This window comes from Pelobates fuscus, chromosome 8, assembly GCF_036172605.1.
Source record: "Pelobates fuscus isolate aPelFus1 chromosome 8, aPelFus1.pri, whole genome shotgun sequence".
NCBI classification, from domain to species: domain Eukaryota; kingdom Metazoa; phylum Chordata; class Amphibia; order Anura; family Pelobatidae; genus Pelobates; species Pelobates fuscus.
In genome coordinates, this window is record NC_086324.1 from 176,740,567 (window position 1) to 176,760,602 (window position 20,036).

A 20,036-nucleotide genomic window follows, 5' to 3' on the forward strand; every position below is an offset into this window, starting at 1 on the left:
ATGGGTGGGGGTAGGGGTAGAGGACACAAGGACACATACATATTAGGGTCCACACCCACTGTGGCCCTCACCAACCTGGCATGATTGGAGTCCGAGGAGGGCCCTCCACCCACCAGATAGCTGGAACAGTAGCCCCTCCCATACATATTAGGGGCTCCACCTGCCAACATGGGCGAGGGTAGGGGACAGTAGGTTAAACAATACATATTAGGGCACCCTCTCATCAGCATAGATGGAAGCACGTGGAGGGAACAATATGCCCCATCTATACAGCAGTAAAGGCCCACACCCACTGGCATTGGTTAGGGCTGGGGGAGAGGACACTAGGTGTCCCCACTTTTTATAACTATTAAGTACCCACCCATCAGCATTGCTAGGTAAACCTTGTTAAAATGTAAAGTATCCCCCTATTTTAATATTTCTCAGGCCCCATCCCTAGCACCAAGGTTTTTTTTAACTGAAAATAGTAAGTAAATGAAAATGTGTGAATGAGCATCTTCCTGGATGCATTTGGTTAATTATCATCTGCCATACAGAATCTGAGAATCTGTACTAAATACGCCAGCATGCAGAGAGAATCTGCACCACATACCCCAGCACAGAGAGAGAATCTGCACCACATACCCCAGCACAGAGAGAGAATCTGAATCACGTACCCCAGCACAGAGAGAGAATCTGAATCACGTACCCCACCACACAGGTAGAATCTGCACCACATACCCGAGTTCAGAGAGAGAATCTGAATCACGTACCCCAGCACACAGGTAGAATCTGCACCACATACCCGAGCACAGAGAGAGAATCTGAATCACGTACCCCAGCACACAGGTAGAATCTGCACCACGTAGCCAAGCACACAGAGAGAATGTGCATCTGAATAGCCCAGCAAAGAGAATCTGCACCACATACCTCGGCACACAGAAAGAACCTCACCACATAACTCAGCACAAAGAAAGAATCTGCATCACGTACCCCAGCACACACAGAGAATCTGCACCATGTAAGCCAACACACAAAGGGAATCTGCAACACATACCCCAGCACACAGAGAGAATCTGCACCATGTACCTGAGCACACAGAGAGAATCTGCACCACATACCCCAGCACACAGAGATACTCTGCACCATGTACCTGAGCACACAGAGAGAATCTGCAACATGTACCTCAGCACACAGAGAGAATCTGCACCATGTACCTGAGCACACAGAGAGAATCTGCACCACATACCCCAGCACACAGAGAGAATCTGCACCATGTACCTGAGCACACAGAGAGAATCTGCACCACAAACCCCAGCACACAGAGAGAATCTGCACCACATACCCCAGCACACAGAGAGAATCTGCATCTGCATAGCCCAGCAAAGAGAATCTAAACCACATACCTCAGCACAGACAGAGCTAATCTGCACCACGTACCCCAGTACACAGATTGGATCTGCACCATGTACCCCAACACACACAGACAATCTGCACCACGTACCCCAACACACAGAGAGAATCTGCACCACGTACCCCAGCACACAGAGAGAATTTGCACCACATACCCCACCGCACACAAAGATAATATGCATCTGCATAGCCCAGCAAAGAGAATCTGCACCACATACCTCAGCACAGAGAGAATCTGAATCACATACAGTCAGGTCCATAAATATTGGGACATCTGCACAATTCTAATCTTTTTGGCTCTATACACCACCACAATGGATTTGAAATTAAATCAACAAGATGTGCTTTGACTGCATATTTTCAGCTTTAATTTGAGGGTATTTACATCCAAATCAGGTGAACGGTGTAGGAATTACAACAGTTTGTATATGTGCCTCCCACTTTTCACAGGACCAAAAGTAATGGGACAATTGGCTGCTCAGCTGTTCCATGGCCAGGTGTGTGTTATTCCCTCATTATCCCATTTACAAGGAGCAGATAAAAGGTCCAGAGTTCATTTCAAGTGGGCTATTTGCATTTGGAATCTGTTGCTGTCAACTCTCAATATGAGATCCAAAGAGCTGTCACTATCAGTGAAGCAAGCCATCATTAGGCTGAAAAAACAAAACAAACCCATCAGAGAGATAGCAAAAACATTAGGTGTGGCCAAATCAACTGTTTGGAACATCCTTAAAAGGAAAGAACGCACCGGTGAGCTCAGCAACAAGAAAAAAGACCCGGAAGACCACGGAAAACAACTGTGGTGGATGACCGAATAATTATTTCCCTGGTGAAGAAAACACCCTTCACAACAGTTGGCCAGATCAAGAACACTCTCCAGGAGGTAGGTGTATGTGTGTCAAATCAACAGTCAAGAGAAGACTTCACCAGAGTGAATACAGAGGGTTCACCACATGTAAACCATTGGTGAGCCTCAAAAACAGGAAGGCCAGATTAGAGTTTGCCAAAGAACATCCACAGTTCTGGAACAACATCCTATGGACAGATGAGACCAAGATCAACTTGTACCAGAGTGATGGGAAGAGTATGGAGAAGGAAAGGAACTGCTCATGATCCAAAGCATACCACCTCATCAGTGAAGCATGGTGGTGGTAGTGTCATGGCGTGGGCATGTATGGCTGCCAATGGAACTGGTTCTCTTGTATTTATTGATGATGTGACTGCTGACAAAAGCAGCAGGATGAATTCTGAAGTGTTTCTGGCAATATTATCTGCTCATATTCAGCCAAATGCTTCAGAACTCATTGGACAGCGTTTCACAGTGCAGATGGACAATGACCCGAAGCATACTGCAAAAGCAACCAAAGAGTTTTTTAAGGGAAAGAAGTGGAATGTTATGCAATGGCCAAGTCAATCACCTGACCTGAATCCAATTAAGCGTGCATTTCACTTGATGAAGTCAAAACTGAAGGGAAAATGCCCCAAGAACAAGCAGGAACTGAAGACAGTTGCAGTAGAGGCCTGGCAGAGCATCACCAGGGATGAAACCCAACGTCTGGTAATGTCTATGCGTTCCATACTTCAGGCTGTAATTGACTGCAAAGGATTTGCAACCAAGTATTAAAAAGTGAAAGTTTGATTTATGACTGTTAATCTGTCCCATTGCTTTTGGTCCCTTAAAAAGTGGGAGGCACATATACAAACTGTTGTAATTCCTACACCGTTCACCTGATTTGGATGTAAATACCCTTAAATTAAAGCTGAAAGTCTGCAGTTAAAGCACATATTGTTCATTTCATTTCAAACCCATTGTGTTGGTGTATAGAGCCAAAAAGATTAGAATTGCGTCGATGTCCCAATGTTTATGGACCTGACTGTATCTCAACACAGAGAGAGATCATCTGCATCATGTACTCCAGCACACACAGACAATCTGCACCACGTACCCCAACACACAGAGAGAATCTGCATCTGCATAGCCCAGCAAAGAGAATCTGCACCACATACCTCAGCACAGAAAGAGAATCTGCACCATGTACCCCAGCAAACAGAGAGAATCTGCACCACATACCTCGACACAGAGAGGTAATCTGCATCATGTACCCCAGCACACAGAGATTATCTGCACCACGTACCCCAGCATAGAGAGAGAATCTGCAACACATACACACAGGACACAGAGATAATCTGCACCACATACCCAACCGCACACAAAAATTATCTGCATCTGCATAGCACAGCAAAGAGAATCTGCACCACAAACCCCAGCACACAGAGAGAATCTGCACAATTTACCCAAGCACACAGAAATATTATGCACCACATACCTCAGCACACAGATAGAATCTGCACCATGTACCCCAGCACACACAGATAATCTGCACCACATATACCAGCACACAGAAAGAATCTGCACCACATAGCCCAACACACACAGAGAATTGGAACCACCAACCCCAACACACAGAGAGATTCGGCACTGTGACAAATGTAACCTCGCCACTGGTTTTTGGAGGTGCCTGTTTGCCAGCATCCTGCCCTGCGACTATGGCCCTGGGATGTATTGCCCTTTAAGGATCTGAGTTGGGGCTTATGGACTTATAGAGAGAGTACAGGATGGCACACACCCCTGCTGTGTCTGGGGAGCCCCTGCTTACCATATTGTAGGCCTTTCAGAGGACCCATGGGGCTGAATCCTTCAACTCGCTGCTCCACAGTGTACAGGGCGAGCAGGCTGCTCAGGAGGGGCCGGTGCAGGAGGTGCAGACCAGGAGTGGACATCGCTAGAGGTTCTGGGGCCGAGTGAGGCTGGCTCCGGACGGCATGATGCAGGCATCGTGAGCCGGGTCGAACTGGCCCACCTGGATACCGGGAGATTTCCCGGTGGGCCGCGGCACCTGGGGCTGGGCTGACAGCCCTAATAATTGCTCAGTCAGGCTCCTGAAATCCCGGCCAGTTATGTGTGAGCTGTGCGGCGGGGACTCAGGGCTGGTGGGGGAGGGTCAAGGAGAAATGGTGCAATTGCTAAGTACTTGGCCGGTTGGCATCTGCAAGGACCGTTGGGGCGGTGGGCGACGTGCAGGGCTCAGCGCTTCCCTCTGGGGCTTCCCCTTCAGGTACAGGTGAGGTGAATACTTCGGGCGGACTTGTCTGTGACATTGCCCCCCTGGGGTGACATGTGTCTTTAGAGGTGAGAGAAAAGATACTTAAGGGTGTGTATATGGACCTACTATCCTTGGTATCATTTGACAAGGAGTCGGTGTGACGCGGCTGAGGGCGAAAAAGGTGAGCAGCTCCCCATACCTTTGGGAATTGGTTGCAAGGATTTGCTACCTATGCTAGCATCCTATTAGCTAGGTTTCCGGAAAAGGCCCTGTCACTGTTTTTGCATACGGACTTGATTTGGGGGGCTTATAAGGTGGACGGGGGGGCAATGCTGGTTTAAATATGACCAGCAGTTTTAAAATAATAATAATAATAAATGAATAAATACATTAAAAAAAAAAAAAATATGGCGGTTAGGCCAAACTTGGATTTCGGTGTGAAAGTCGGAAACCTGTGGTTGCTTCTCATTAATCCTTGTCGTCCGTCGGCTTCTTACTTTCTGTCGACCACCAGCACTTCCAGAGGAGTGTCGGCAGGTCACAAGAAGGGCATCTGTTGGCTCTTTAACAAGGTTTAAGCATGAGTGCAAAAAAAAAGGAGGGTGCTCTGTGTAGTATATAAACAGGCGCTTAGTAGTAGTACAGATATAATAAAGCAGCTCAACACACGTGCAGGTATCCCAATCCTACACAAATAAGTATGTGCAAAGAAAAGTGCAGATATAATAAAGCAGCTCAACACACGTTAAGCATGAGTGCTCCTACTGTGATGGGGCTCACCCAGCCGTCCATTGTTTTAAAACCCCTCCCGAGGTCAGCGTCCAAGGATGACGTTCCTCGGGGAGAGGACGCCAGTGAGGGCGTAAAGACAGGATTTGGTTCACAGAGTAGGACCCGGGGCCCTGTTGGCAACGTCCGATATACAGTCGGCTTTTCAGTTGCTGCTAGTACCCGCAGATTATTTTTGTAACGGCACCCCCAGGCATAAAGGGGTTAAAAGCCGTTAAGGAGATGAATGTCGTAAACAGCCGAATAGGAAAAACCATACGAAAGGTTTACACTCCTAGCAGTCGAACTGGAACAGCATACAATAAATCCCCCCAAGAATGAGACAAAGCTCCGTGTTGAGGGTCAAGCAGGAACAGACAGAGCTGTGGGTTTATTGTTCTTATATACACAATTCTTACAAATTAGTACCACCCACAGGGTTTTGAAAAACAACCAATAAACACATACAATACACTCAGACACTCCCACACAAAATCCTCCCCTCTGCCTGTGATACAATTACCTTACACAATGGGTAATGCAATTATCACAGGCAGAGAAATACAGTTTTTCCACATTATTCATAACTTTAAAAGTATGCATCACATTCACATGAAATACTTACATTTTCAGAATCAGCACACTCCAAATACAAACATATGTCAAAAAATCATCCAAATTGGTCCATTGGTTCAAAAGATAGATCGTAGTCCTTTGTGACCAAATGAACCATGGCTTTTCTGCCCAAAACCAGTTCCACAGAGTCTTCTATCCTGGAGTAATTGAGAAGTAATCCAATTATCTCCAAGGACAGAGGCAAAACTCCATTAGCCACATGGTAGCAAAATACAGTACAATACAATAAAATACACAAGGTTACATTTATTACATAAAATACAGACATGCAACATATCCCCAGATAGCTTAGGTCTGAGCGCACATTATTACTGAATGGTGCTCAGACCACACACATACAGTTCAATTGCCATGGAGCCAAAGTCTTTTATTACACGAATAGGCTCCATGGCATAGCTATCTGGGTTAAATGAGTTCATTCAGTAAATCCGAGAATCTACCGAATGCCAGGGCAGAAATACATGAATAGACCTTTCTGCATAGGAAAATAAAGTATTTAAATGCTGGTCCATAGTCAAAAGGCAGCAGGCAGGCAACCAGGCTCCTTCAATGCACAGTGGCGAGATCTTTTCACAATTTTCATCTGTTGGGGTGTCAGTTTCAGATTATTTTTGTATGTGCCTTCTCGTGGGTTGTTCGATTTCTTGTTTTTATTTTGAAGTTTTCAGTTCCTTGTTGGAATGGATCGTGGCGTTGGTGTTGGGCTGTTCTTCCCTCCTTCACTATCTCGACGACTTTTTGTTTGTCGTTCTGGCTAATTCCTCACAGTGTAGTGGTTTGTCCATCTCTTTCAACACTAGTCAGGTTCTCAGGTTTGTACGGACTTGGTGTTCCACTTTCATACGGTTATGGTGGAAAAAACGGAGGGTCCTAATATGATTTTTTTCTTCCTAGGGAATTAGATACAATTGGCTAATAAAGAGTTTCACTTGCCGGAGACTAAGCTTCAGGTTGTCATATCTAGTGTCATATCTAGGGGGCTCCTTATTGGGCTATTTGAATTCTGCAATCCCTACAGGGCCATTTGAGTTTTGGCTGTAAATCATGCCCATGGGGTGTGCTTTAAGTCACTGACTTTCCTTGGCTTTGGTTTGTATTCATCTACCTTTTAACTTTACTCAACTTTTGGGAGTTTGCAGTTTTATTCCTCGTGGGTTACAATGGTCAGACATTTTGGCGCAGTAAAACAGTGTCTGACTTGGCCTTTGAGCTGTTCACGGAGGCTGTGGCTCGGTTGGTCTTGGTGCTTTTTCTGAGGGCTATGATGTGCGGGCCATTGGCGTGGTCAGATTTCTTTTTTGTGCTATTCCTGATTGTAGTGTCGGTCAAGCTCTGGGTCTCAGCTTTGGCAAAGAAGCAGGTTCTTTTCCGTGCAGATAACCTTAGTGCGGTTCATGTCGTTAACCAGTTATCCCTGGGTTCTCTTCTGGGATGGGCCTTATTGCGATGGTTGGTTCTGCATTGCTTGGAATGTAATATTTTGTTTGGGTGCAGGTGCCAGGTGTGTCAATGTATTGCCAACTCTCTTTCTCACTTCCAGTAGGAGGAATTTCACGAGGTGACTCCAGAGGCAGAGGCTTGTGGAGGGCCCTGAATGCTTCTGGAACCTCAGTTTCGGAACTTGACTGACTTGATTGAAAGGTCCCTGTCTCCTAAGTCTACCCATAGCTTGTTGGTTATTAAGTCAGTTACTGCAGAATCTACCAGGCAACATTTTGCAGTTTGCACCTCCGAGTTACCATACTGCAGATACTCCCGCCAGCACATACCTCTAGATACTATTTCTCACGGTCTTTAACCCCTTAAGGACACATGACATGTGTGACATGTCATGATTCCCTTTTATTCCAGAAGTTTGGTCCTTAAGGGGTTAACACTCTCTGGCGCTCTCAAGCTTGTTTTGGAGTTCAGACACTGCAGTTTCGGTAAACATTGTTATCAGCTTCAGTGCAGCTCAGTGCAGCTCACTGGGACTGGCTATTTTTCCTTGAGCCCGGGTACTGGTATATCGATACATTATTGACACTACTAATTTGTAGCTGTTGTTCCCACAGTGGCATTTCACTCTGTTAACAGGCAGTGTAACTGCATCACTTGAGGATTTCTTACAACAGTCATTTGAATTAATCTTTCTACACATATTTGTTTGTATACCCCCTTTCTAATTATTTACATTAAAAGTGAAGTTTTAATAATCTTTCCTCTTTTGTGATCTCGCCTGGCTTTTGGGGGCGCGTCCCCCTCCCTCTAGTAGGGGTGGGGTCTGCGGTGGCGGGTTTCCTGCACCAGCAAGTTTGGTAAATGAATAATGTCCGGACGGGCTTGGGGAGTCGCAGCCTGAATTTGGTGGATGATGAAGGACAGGCTGAAGAGGTTCTGGAAGAAGTTTAAAGTGTAACACCAGCAGCTGGCAGTATTTGGTTATGCTGGTTTAAATAAAGCTGTGGCCGTTGCCCTTACCCACGTTACATCATTGGCGGATCCAGGGGGGGGGCAACGGGGCAATTGCCCCCCCCGGCTAGTGCAGGGCTGACATTGCCCAAGTGCCAGCCCTGCATTGTGCCTGCAGACCGGGAGGGAGATCAGTGATCAGTGATCTCCCTCCCCGGTCCGCAGGCACATTACTGACAGCCGACCGGCAGGGGAGGGAGAGAGGACCCGGGAGCTGTTACCAGCAGCTCCTCCGGGTCCTCCTCTCGCGAGATTTGGAGCGTTGCCGCGGTTACCACGGCAACGCTCCAAATCTCGCGAGAGTGAACTCTAGCCCTGGAGCGCGGGCTAGAGTTCACTGGAACCACTGGACCACCAAGGATTCCCCACTGGGACCACCAGGGATCCAGAAATGTCCCCCCTCCTCCTCAATAAAGGTAAGAAGGGAGGGGGGACATAATATATTTTATTAAATACATTTTTTTTTTATTTTTTTATTAAAAAGCCTCCCTTCCCTCCTCCCCTCCCCCATACACACTGCCCCCATACACACTGCCCAACATACACTGCCCCCATACACACTGCCCCACATACACTGCCCCCATACACACTGCCCAACATACACTGCCCCCATACACACACTGACCCCATACACACACTGACCCCATACACACACTACACACACTGACCCCATACACACACTGACCCCATACACACACTGACCCCATACACACACTGACCCCATACACACACTGACCCCATACACACACTACACACACTGTCCCCATACACACAATACACACACTGTCTCCATACACACACTACACACACTGTCCCCATACACACACTACACACACTGTCCCCATACACACACTGTCCCCATATACACACTGTCCCCATATACACACTGTCCCCATACACACACTGTCCCCATATAAACACTGACCCCATACACACACTACACACACTGACCCCATACACACACTGACCCCATACACACACTACACACACTGACCCCATACACACACTGACCCCATACACACACTACACACACTGACCCCATACACACACTGACCCCATACACACACCACACACACTGACCCCATACACACACTGACCCCATACACACACTGACCCCATACACACACTACACACACTGACCCCATACATACACACACTGACCCCATACACACAAACACTGCCCCCATACACACAAACACTGCCCCCATACACACAAACACTGCCCCCATACACACAAACACTGCCCCATACACACAAACACTGCCCCCATACACACACTGTCCCCATACACACACTGTCCCCATACACACACTGTCCCCATACACACACTGTCCCTATATACACACTGTCCCCATATACACACTGTCCCCATACACACTACACACACTGACCCCATACACACACTGACCCCATACACACACTACACACATTGACCCCATACACACACTGACCCCATACACACACTGACCCCATACACACACTGACCCCATACACACACTGACCCCATACACACACTGACCCCACACACACTGCCCCCATACATACACACACTGCCCCCATACACACAAACATTGCCCCCATACACACAAACACTGCCCCCATACACACAAACACTGCCCCCATACACACACTGCCCCCATATACACACTGTCCCCATATACACACTGTCCCCATACACACACTGTCCCCATATACACACTGTCCCCATACACACACTGCCCCACACACACACTGCCCCACAAACACTGCCCCATACACACACTTCCCCCTTACACACACTGACCCCATACACACACTGACCCACAAACACTGCCCCACATACAAACACTACACACACTGACCCCATACACACACTGCCCCCACAAACACTGCCTCCATACACACACTGCCCCACAAACACTGTCCCCATACAACACTGTCCCACAAACACTGTCCCCATACACACTGCCCCACAAACACTGCCCCATACACATACTGCCCCGCACACACTGCACACCTATACACACACAGTGCCCTACACACCCTGCTGCCCCCCCATACACACATTGCCCCAAACACACACACACGACCCCCCCATACACACAGTGCCCCCCATACACACACTGCCCCACACAGACATACAGTGCCCCCCCATACACACACTGCCCCACACAGACATACAGTGCCCCCATACACACACTGCCCCCTAACACACACACTGCCACCCTTACGCACTCACACTCACTTCACCACTCACACACACACTGCACCTTTCACACACACTTCACCCCTAACACACACCACTTCTCCTATGCCCTATATCCCAGCAGACCCCAGGTAAGTTGTCAAACTGTTCTTAAACGGTATGACTACTTACTCCGGGGTGGGATCCTGGCACTACTGGCACCATAACTACTACACTGAGCTGTAGTGGTTATTGTGCTAGGATTATTTTTTTTAAATAATCTACAAGTGCCCCTCCCGAGATCAGGCTCTGGATCCGCCACTGCGTTACATGGTGTTGCGTTACTTATTGGGAATGGAAGGGTTACGGGATTTGGTGATCGAAGGAGTCAGCAGTCAAGGGTTTCCCATTAGGTTTTCAATTTGTTTTGTTAGAAGTGAAAGTGAAAGGATTTGGGATTCTATGAAACCGCTTCATTTCCGAGAACTGACTGTAACGTGGGTCTCCTGTTATCCTTCCAATCTGAAAGTAGACCGGATCTTCAAAGCAGAACTTGTATTTATTCTGTACTTTCTTAGTGAATTGAAAATAAATCTCCATTAGAGGAAAACTGTATTTCCTGGCGATTCTACATGGGAGTAAAAACTTACACCTCCTTTCACTCCCTCACATTTTATTGTTCAATGTTTAACCCTTAGAGAACCCCTTCTCCACATTAACCAATCCTTAACCCCTGCAGTCACCCTTCAGCTTATCCAGTGATATTTAACCCCTGCAGTCACCCCTCTGCCTATCCAGTGATATTTAACCCCTGCAGTCACCCCTCTGCCTATCAAGGGATATTTAACCCCTGCAGTCACCCATCTCGCTATCAAGGGATATTTAATCCCTGCAGTCACCCATCTCGCTAGCAAGGGATATTTAACCCCTGCAGTTACCCTTCTGCCTATCAAGTGATATTTAACCCCTGCAGTCACCCTTTAGCTTATCCAGTGGAATTTAACCCCTGCCTGCAGTCACTCTTCAGCTTAAACAGTGATATTTAACCCCTGCAGTCACCCTTCAGCTTATCCAGTGATATTTAACCCCTGCCTGCAGTCACCCTTCAGCTTATCCAGTGATATTTAACCCCTGCAGTTACCCTTCAGCTTATCCAGTGATATTTAACCCTCTGCCTATCAAGGGATATTTAACCCCTGCAGTCACCCTTCAGCTTATCCAGTGATATTTAACCCTCGGCCTATCAAGGGATATTTAACCCCTGCAGTCACCCATCTCGCTATCAAAGGATATTTAACCGCTGCAGTCACCCATCTCACTATCAAGGGATATTTAACCCCTGCAGTCACCCTTCTGCCTATCCAGTGATATTTAACCCCTGCAGTCACCCCTCGGCCTATCAAGGGATATTTAACCCCTGCAGTCACCCTTCTGCCTTTCAAGGGATATTTAACCCCTGCAGTCACCCATCTCGCTATCAAAGGATATTTAACCCCTGCAGTCACCCATCTCACTATCAAGGGATATTTAACCCCTGCAGTCACCCTTCTGCCTATCCAGTGATATTTAACCCCTGCAGTCACCCCTCTGCCTATCAAGGGATATTTAACCCCTGCAGTCACTCTTTCCCTATCAAGTGATATTTAACCCCTGCAATCACCCATCTCCCTATCAAGGGATATTTAACCCCTGCAGTCACCCTTCTCTCTATCAAGGGATATTTAATCCCTGCTGTCACCCATCTCACTATCCCCTGCAGTCACCCTCCACTCTATCAAGGGATATTTAACCCCTGCAGTTACCCATCTCGCTATCAAGTGATATTTAACCCCTGCAGTCACCCATCTCCCTATCAAGGGATATTTAACCCCTGCAGTCACCCTCCTCTCTATCGAGGGATATTTAATCCCTGCTGTCACCCATCTCACTATCCCCTGCAGTCACCCTCCACTCTATCAAGGGATATTTAAACCCTGCAGTTACCCATCTCGCTATCAAGTGATATTTAACCCCTGCAGTTACCCATCTCACTATCAAGTGATATTTAACCCCTGCAGTCACCCTTCTCTCTATCAAGGGATATTTAACCCCTGCCGTCACCCATCTCTCTATCGAGGGATATTTAACCCCTGCAGTTACCCTTCTCTCTATCAAGGGATATTTAACCCCTGCAGTTACCCATCTCACTATCAAGGGATATTTAACCCCTGCAGTCACCCTTCTCTCTATCGAGGGATATTTAACCCCTGTGCAGCCAGGGAAGTGTGTTCAGGGGTCCATCATGGGACCCATGCTGTTAGGGCCACCCGATGGCTATGAATTTCCAGGGGTCCCGGTCAGCGCAATGGCGCTTTAACAGCACGACCGGGCCCCCTGAATGACATCAGCTGCTGGGAGGAAGTGACAGCCCCGGTCAGTCCTCCCAGCAATCACACAGAGACCGCGCGGGAGGAAGAAGAAGGGAGTCAGAGTGGGAACTCTGACTCCCATCAGGCTGAGCCACCACTGGAACCCAGGGAAGTGACTTAAATATTTTGTATATGTGTGTGTATGTCTGTCTGTGTTTGCATGTATGTGTGTGTGTGTGTGTGTGTGTTTGTATGTATTTGTGTGTTTGTATGTATGTATGTATGTGTGTGTGTGTGTCTATGTACGTGTCTGTGTTTGTATGTATGTATGTGTATGTGTGTATGTATGTATGTATGTATGTATGTATGTGTTTGTCTGTCTGTGTGTGTGTGTGTGTGTGTGTATGTATGTATGTGTGTATGTATGTATGTATGTATGTATGTGTTTGTCTGTCTGTGTGTATGTATGCATGTGGGTGTCTCTGTATGTGTGTAGGTTTGTATGTATGTATGTATGTGTATGTGTGTTTGTATGTATGTGTTTGTCTGTGTGTGTATGTATGTATGTGGGTGTGTCTGTATGTGTGTATGTATGTGTGTGTGTGTGTGTGTGTCTGGCTGTGTGAGGAGTCTGCCTCTGATCCTACACCATGTGAGTGCGATGGAGAAAGGTAAGAGATCGTTACAAGTAGGACCTGCCAAGAATGGGGTACATTGACGGTGTGGCAGGCTTATACAATGTATGATCATATACTGTAACTAAACCCCCATTGTATTTGATGTCTGGTGTTTTTAAAGAAACGAATGTGAGCCTTGAAATTGCTGTGCAGTAAATGGGGGCGTGCGCTGGATCTTGTGTATATATGAAAAAAAGCAAATATTAGATGTTTAATTATTGTAATTAAGTTAGGAAGTAAGGGGAATAGAGTATTGTGTACGTTTCCGGGGGTTCTTTTTTTATTTGGTTATTTCTAAGTTGTTCTGCACAAATCTCACAGCTTTAATCCATATCTCGTAATAATAGGTTTATATTTATTCAGATATTGAGATCTCTCCATCTTCTCTTCATATTCTGCCGTTCACTTCTCACCACCAGCATCCTTTCTGTATTTCTAAACTAATGTCACCCTAGCGCTCCTCTCATGTTCTTTAGAACTTGGCAGAGAAGTTCCTGAATTTCTTCATGTTTTCCTAGAATTCTCTGATGATCGTTTTCTGTGTAATTTTCAGTGGCGTAGATCTTATCGAATCCCATGTCTTGGAAGGTTGTGCGCAGTGCGGTCAGACCACCGTAGGATTTATGGGAGAGATCCCTAAGATAAAAAACAAGAAGTAAGCAGATAAATAGTAAAAGGAGCCGAGTAAGGCAAGAAAGAAGATTCATTTTCTTATTAATAAATGGACGTAAAAAACATGTTCAGACTCTGATTGTTAAGCTGAAAGCAGTTCTAATATTCAATAAAGTGATTTTAATCTAAATGTCTTTGTCTGACCAATCTTTTTTCATTTACTAGAATAGTTCATTTAAAGATCCAGAGTTTAATAAACAGAAAGATGAGGCCCTCTGGGATGAGGTTCTCAGCCTGTTTTTCATGGTATTAGCGTGACGGTACATGTTCAAATGTAATTATAGTCCCCTTCTTTTATTCTAATGTAACGTACAGCAAAATAAACTCACAAAACACCTTTACTGGACCCTTCCCAGTTATATGGGGTCTCTATTGCAGTGGGAAAGGTGCCGCCATAACACTAACCATATACCTGGTGTATATTATTTAACTAAACATGTTGTGTTCACTGTAATTGACAGGTTTCTCTTGAAACAATGGCTGCCCAGTCGATAGCTTTAAACATTTAGTAAATATTCCCCTGATTGCAGTGTGGGCATAATAGGATAAAATCCCTCCATAATCGTAATATAAGGGTTTTAGTGATCCTCATAGGGTTTTTAGATTACATATAGTTACATAGTGACATAGTGACATAGTTACATGAAAAGAGACTTGCGCCCATCAAGTTCAGCCCTCCTCACATATGTTTTTGCTGTTGATCCAAATATATTAATGTATTATTTTTTAAAACTTAATGTGGCTTCTGAGGGATTTTATCTATTTGCCCGCTCTTTGATAGCACTGATTTTTTGATATCTGGGTGAGGATTTGAAGCTTCCTGCACCCGATTTGCAGCATTCTGTCTGTAGCTGTCTGGCAGCGATTGGCACAATGTAATCCAGAACAAATTCAGGGGCCCGTGGGGTGTGATTCACAAAATCCAGACATTGTTGAATTCCTTGGTCGATGTCCAGATTTTGCTATCCGAATGGCTATGTACGTCAATACCTCGTCAGTCTTACCTGGCTGGAGAGGGGAGGAATTGTGGGAGACTTGAACCTCAACGAATGAGACTCCTTAAAGGAACACAATACTGTGAGGAATGAAAACGTGTATTCCTGATACTATGGTCCTAAAAGCACAGTGTAGGCCCCCTGGTCCCCATTACCTTCGGTTTAATGGTGAGCTCAGCATGTAGATATTTATTTAATTTTTACACTTTTTTTTTTTTTTCCTGGATCTTTGAAGAAACAGCTCAGGATATCCGTTAGTTAAATGTTAAATAGGAGTACGTTTAAAAACCAAATTAAAATCTCTTTCACTTTCCATTTGACTTGGCTGCAGGTTCTTATTACGCTCGCCCAGTGCATTGAACAGTTACTCAGTCGCAGGACTAAGAAACGTCTAGGTATGTACAGCGTGGCTGTGTATATATCTGTATATGTGGGATGTGTATATGGTTTAATCACTACTATAGTAATGTTAGTTTATAATAGGGAAATGTATACACGTGTATCTCTATTTAATGCATTATTTAGCTATTAGATCTATGTATTCACCGAGGTATATTATATTGTTCTATTTAAACCGGGGAACAGTCAGTGTCAGTGCGTTGCAGTGTTTACATAGATAGCTGGATTTATATGATGTCTGTACATATCACGGTATTTGCTGTGAGGCTCTTACTGAGTTCTACCCAGAATACATTGAAGATCCACCATGGAAGGAGTGGGACATCGCAAGGATCACAGGAACTCCAGCGGGGGGATAGTAGAAAATCTACTTTATCTAAATTAAAATGAAATATATATACAAACAGTTCGTACACATTCTTCCATTGCAAGGGACTTCCTCAGGGACCAAATCAAATGGTTATTTTGTTCTGTTTTGTTTTATTTGAGGGATTTGCAGGAGGGATTTATTTGTACATATCTATTTTTTTCTGTGCACCCCAGTAAAATGACCTGGTTAGAACACAGGATGTGCTCAGCATTCCAGAACACTGTGCTTCTAGCAGCCTCACTCCTGGGAACATTCAGAGTATTTATAGATACTATAAACACATAGAAATATGCATGTGTACACCCATACAACTCCAGATTAGCTTCATAGAACATAACATTAAAACCCTGACTTAAGTAAAATAATGGAGATTTAGTTACAAGATAAGATCATATGTTGCATTAACCACAGTAAGGCAGACCTTATAAGGTTCTACACTATAACCTACTAGAGCCTGCTCCCATGTGATTAACCCACTGGGATGTACGAGCTCTGGGGCTCTCTGCTGTTCAAGGTTCAAACAGAGTATGCAGGGCGGTACAAAGCCAGAATTCCAGTCACCTCTCCATAATGTATGTAGTCCCTCCCCGTGTGACGCTTCATACAACATAGACTGTTTCTATATTGTAGCCTTTGTGATAATTACTAATTTATTTACAAAACATATCTAACATTCTAAATAAACAAAAAATCTGTATTAAAATTAAACATAAAAAGCAAACTAGACATTTATAGATTGCAGGCGTATTTATCCTGGGGAGTCAATATTTGGGAGATTCACAGTCTGGCTGCAGCTACATCCGCAAGTTATTCTGAGTATCTGACAGCTTTGGAAATGAGAATCCAACAAAGTTTGACGGTTCTTTTTGGTAAATGACTTTGTTCAGTCTGGTTGGGCGGGTACTGCTTGTGAATATGCAATTTCCAAGTCTTATCTCCCATTTCCCATTGGATTGATGCTTTCTATAAGGCACCCTTACAATGAAAATGCCTCAATGGGGCCAAGTCCAAGTCTTTCATGTGAAGTGGATTAGCCGGGAGAAATGTTTTCTTTTGGTTGCCACCTCATGAGAGTCTTCTTTTCTTTAAAAGTGGAACCATGTGAAAATGAACAAATTGTGAACGCATTGTATATTTGCAGATTTACTAAAGTCAAATAAGGTCTGCATTTTGTTCGTTCTGACCGATTCTGTCTCATTCGTTCGTGTTTGTAAAAATCAGTAATATCTGCATGCGAACCAATATAAAACGTAGGAATCGAAAATGTATCAACGACTACAGAATACACATTCTCCAATTATCATTTACTGGCTTTTTCTTGTAAATTGATAATTTAATGAACTCATTTCCCACTGGCAGCGCTAGAAGCCAGCAGGGAAATAGTAAAAAAAAAACACTGGCAGTGCAAGGGTTAATTATGTGGTGGCTGGCCAGCGCCGGCTAGTGAGCGGCCACATTAAAAAGTAAAAAAATAATAAAAAACTATAAATATCCACCGTATTGCTTGTGTCAGGTGAAGGCATATCGACTGAATGTTTTAAACTAGTGACAGGGCAGCCATTCCTAATCAGTTGTTGGAGAAGTGTGTCGCTGTGCTGTGAGCTCTCTGACTGTAGTTATGGCATCATTTACAATGTAAATCCATTTATACCCGATTGCTCGATATGGTTGTGTAGCCTGGCAGTCGTGTATACATAAGTGCCGGTGTGAAGGGGTTATTTGAAACAAAAATAAAAAATTTGGGTGGGCTTTAAAGACATCATTTACCAAATAACAAAGTTACGGATAAGAAAACAATGTCAGACATTTCCCCCGCAGAGTCTATAATCATTTACATATACATTATCATATATGTGTTATCGACCCCTCTGCCTATACGTCTGCAACTTGCAGCTTGCATCTTAGCACACAGATACAAATACTGGCAACCACACACACAGATACACATAAACTGGCACAATGATACACACATTGACACATACACACACACACATTGACAGATACACTTACACACATACACATAGATACACATAAACTGGCACAATGATACACACATTGACACATACACACACACTGACAGATACACAGACACTTAAACAGGCACACACACTGACACACACACACTTAAACAGGCACACATACACACACACACATTGACAGATACACTTACACACATACACATAGATACACACACTGGCATACACACAGTGACACACAGATACACACACAGTGACGCATACGCACACCCTGACACACAGATACACAAACTGGCACAGGCACATGTGTTTATATTTGCAATTATCCTCCTGTACATTTACCTTTATTCTTCAGCAGTGTACATTTCTTCAGTGCTGAAAGCTGCTGGCTGAGGATGGTGTGCCAGGTGGTCCATACCTGTTTCTTCCTCTCTCTCTTGTTCTTATTCTACAGGTTAAACTAAGGTTTCATCTTTTATCTCTTATAATAGTCCAGGGTCGAGTGTTACGTCTCCTTATTTGTGATCTTGTCTCTATTTTCCTTGCATGGATTTGTTTTAACTTACCAAAATTGTTTTCATGGACGTCTACAGTAATTAGACTAATTAGAAGGTAAACTATTCAGTAACCATTGCGCCAAGATTTCTGACTACACGTTCATTTTATTAGTAGCTCCAAAGTAGAGTTCCTCATTCATGCGGAGATCTGTCTAACCCACATTGACACCGGGAAGGGGGAAGGGTGACAGCCTGTTTCCGATATTGAGGGATATTGAGGGATAATTTGTTTTGCCACATTTAAGATTCAAATTGTTAGTGATTTCTTATATCTTGACTGTGAGATGGTGTTATGATGTAATAGCATTGGGGCTGGTCTAAAAGGAGATGGTGCATCAGGGAACTTATTTATTTTATTATATTATATATTGTTGTCCAATATATTTGGATCATTGGACATATCCCCCAGAGGTGGAATAGTGTCCCTAGTTCTTTCCCGCGCCTCCAGCATAAGACTACATGTGTCGGGTCAATGGACTGCAAGTATCGAGGTGTGTTGTACCAGCATGTTAATAGTTTGTAGGACGTTTCCTATGTCTTGCTTGACATGAAGCAGTGCTGTGTAAGGTCACATATTTTGTCCCATTCTATATCAGTAAATTTCTCTCCTATGTACATCTGCCATCTGCCCATAAATGATGGTGTCTGTAACGGAGCCCCAGTACACTGAGTGGTACCTCAGCTCGTGAATCTCCCAGGTCCTGTAGTGAAGCAGTGATTATAACTTTTACATACCCAAACATGACTCAAGATTTGATGAAGGATACGAAATGAACTGTTTTATTAGGGCCAAGTTGCCTGTTTATATACACAGACCCCCAGCATGGGGTATCCATTCATTAGAACGGTAAGCCCACCCAGGCGTCTAAATGTCTGGGAGATAGGTGAGTTTACTTTGGCTTAAACTAATTATCTCCTAGGCACTACCGGAACAAAATATGATACAAAACACCCAAAAATACATATAATAACAGTAGGAAGCCTCACAAGTGTTATATCCCTGGATAGCCCAGATCTGAGCATCCAAGTTGTCCAAATAGCGCTCATATCCATTCTATCCGAATCGCCACCGGGATAAAGCTTTGGCTGACCGTGCACGTGGCTGTTGCCCAAAATAGTTCCAGAGAAAAGTAGGTAGTGCTCGGTTAACTTTCGGGAGTTCCTATATGAAAACAAACTAAGGTTTCCCCTGGCTCGTAGGCAGTGAATGATCTCTCTCTGTTTTGGAGTGCCTGTTCACCAACAAGCACTCTTTTGGCTTGTCTAGGAATAGAGAAGGTAATAGAATGTTCACAAAGTCAGGTATCTGGACTCCATGAACTCGACAACGAAGTACTGCTGCCCGCGTTCGGCAGACAAAATGGCTGCCATGCCCTGAAAATTTTGTTTTTGGTTAAATGAATGGTGGCCACCCATAAAGAGCACTTATGTTTGTGGTTTCTTTGTAGTTAACAAGCCAGGGGAGTGGTTGATGTTCGGTAGTTTTCAAAAACCAAACCAGATAATAGCATTTTGGATTAATTGAAA